This window comes from Pteropus alecto, unplaced genomic scaffold, assembly GCF_000325575.1.
Source record: "Pteropus alecto unplaced genomic scaffold, ASM32557v1 scaffold123, whole genome shotgun sequence".
Lineage (NCBI taxonomy): Eukaryota > Metazoa > Chordata > Mammalia > Chiroptera > Pteropodidae > Pteropus > Pteropus alecto.
Genome location: NW_006433950.1, coordinates 7,870,967 through 7,873,441, shown reverse-complemented (window position 1 = coordinate 7,873,441; position 2,475 = coordinate 7,870,967). Strand labels below are relative to the sequence as shown.

At 50.1% G+C, this 2,475-nt stretch overlaps 1 protein-coding gene across 1 annotated transcript in view; it reads left to right on the top strand.

The window, feature by feature from the left end:
* CNGB1 (cyclic nucleotide gated channel beta 1) overlaps nt 1-2,475 on the top strand; it is a 62,956-nt gene that overhangs the window by 38,074 nt on the left and 22,407 nt on the right. The gene's annotated exons all lie outside the window — the stretch shown is intronic.

Here is a 2,475-nt window from a genome sequence, read left to right as displayed (position 1 = left end):
ATGAAGAAAGGGGCGGGGTTGCAGAGTAATGGAGTCCGGAGCTGGGAGCGGTTCTGTGTGGCTGGAGGGGGTGCGCGTGACAGCACCCCGGAAGTGGGCGGAGCCTAGTCGCCAAGCTGCCTCCGCACCTGAGGAGCTGGAACCTCACCTTGTAGAGCAGCGCTGTCCAGGGCTGCAGCCACTGGCCACACGGGCCTCCAGCCTACAAGCACTTGAAATGCAGGTGTGATGGGTGTGCGGGAGGTGTAAATTACACACAGGATTTGGAAGACATGAAAAAACATGCACACTCTCTTACTGCTAATTTTTAAAATGTTGGTTACATGTCGAAATGATTAATTTTGATATTTTTAGTTAACTAAAATCTGTTGTTGAAGTTAATTTCACCTGTTCCTTTTGACTTTTCAAAAATGTGGCTACTAGAAAATTTAACACCATACAGATACACCACCATTTATTTAACTATTTCCTTATTATTGGCCACTTAGGGGGTTTCCAGTTTTTCACTGTGACACATGGCACTGCAGCGAGCATCTTCGTATATGACTCTGTCCTCTGGTCTGACCGTTTCCTCGTAATAAATTCCTAAAGGGGTTGGCAGGGTCAAGGGTACAGACATTTTTAAAGTTTAAAAAAAAAAGTCATTATTTTAATTAATAGTCTCTTGTTAAGAGCGGTCTTCGGTTTACAGAAAAATCGATTGGAGAGTCCCGCCTTGTTTTTTAAGGCTTGGATGGTTATCGAAAGCTTCCCATTTGCCCCCTCACCTCTTGACTTTCAAAGCCTTTTAAGCCAGAGAATAACAGGACCCAGGGGGATCTCAGAGAGACGGCTGACGGGAGGGTGGACTGGGAGGACAGGTAGGAAGCAGAGGAACCAATTAGGGGGACACTGGTCTGTCCCTGAGAGCAAGACAAAAGGTTTTTGTGATGAGGGGGAGGGAGGGCAGTGTGGGAGGATGAGAAGCCCATGGGGTCAAGGTTGGGGATGAGCCCAGAGATTCAGAGCACAGGCTTGAGGAGCAGGAGTCCAGGCTGGGACTCCCGGAGCTGCCACTTGCTGGCAGGAAACAGGTCGCCTGTCTTCTCTGGGCCTCAGTTTCCCAACCTGCAGAATGGGGCTGACCATGGAGCCCTCACCTCGATGAGGCAACTGAGGATTCTGTGCCTCCGAGTCCCTGGCCCAGTGCCAGGCCTTCCTGGACACTCAGTCAGCCGTGGTGACCAAGAGGTGGATTACAATAACTTTCATCTCAGGGGGGCCCTACCTTGGGCTGGGCTGCGCCCACTGGTGACACAAAATGTTCTCGATACAGCTGTCAGTACTTTGACCTCCTCCACATACTTGCTTCCAAGTGAGCACTAGAACAGGCCGTCCCTCGTGTCCAAGGTGGCTTCCTTGTGGAGTGATCATTCATCTCGGTATGGATGCCCCAACCTTGGCCGCAGTGGCCATCAGTGTCTGCTGCCTTCTGCAGTGGGCCTGTGCTCTGAGGGACACTCACACCTGTAGACACATGTCCCAGAGTCCGGGGCAGCCCTGGCAGGCAGGAGGGGAATAGGACATGGACTGAGGGGCAGCAATGGAAACGGGGTCAGAGCCTAACACCCCTGCATCACCAGTGGCCCTGTTCTCTGTTCCCCTCGGCTGAACCCACCTGCAGCCCTGCTCCTGAGCCCATGACAGACCATTCATCCATCCATTCATCCATCCATCCATCCATTCATCCATTCATCCATCCATTCATCCATTCATCCATCCATTCATCCATTCATTCACCCATTCATTCATCTCACAAGGGGGCAGAGAGAGGACTCGAAGAGCTCTTCTAAGTGAAGGGAAGGACAGAAACTATTCATTAAACCTTGCTCTGTGTACTTGAGTAAGGCCATGACCCTGGGACTCAATTTTCTTATCTGCAAAATGAGAGTAGTGTTACATTCAGATTTCTTGTGAGGAATATTAAACTAATGTGTGTAATTTGTCCAGTTCGTGCCTGGACAGGAGTCAGTGACCCCATTTCCTGGTTATGGTCATTCTTATGGAGAAGTCAGCATACCAGAAAAGGGGTTCTTAGCCTGGAGTTCAGAGATTCCCCCCATCCCTAGAAATTGGAGCTGAATTTTGAGACTGGTTATGGTCATTCTTATGGAGAAGTCAGCATACTAGAAAAGGGGTTCTTAGCCTGGGGTTCAGAGATTCCCCTCTACCCCTAGAAATTGGAGCTGAATTTTGAGGGCATACTGGTTTTTCTAAGGAAAAGTTCCTGACTTTCCTTAGAATTCTCAAGAAATTCTGTGCCCCAACAAGCTCAGGACCTACATCCTGGGGCTGGGCTTGGCATTTCTGTCATGGGCAGGCCTGGGGAGGTGTGGCAAGCAGGGAAAGGGAAATCTGTCTTGTCGAGGACTTCCTTCTGCAAGGCCCTCGGGAGCTCTTGATGCTTGGTAGTGGGGAGACACACTTTCTTGACGG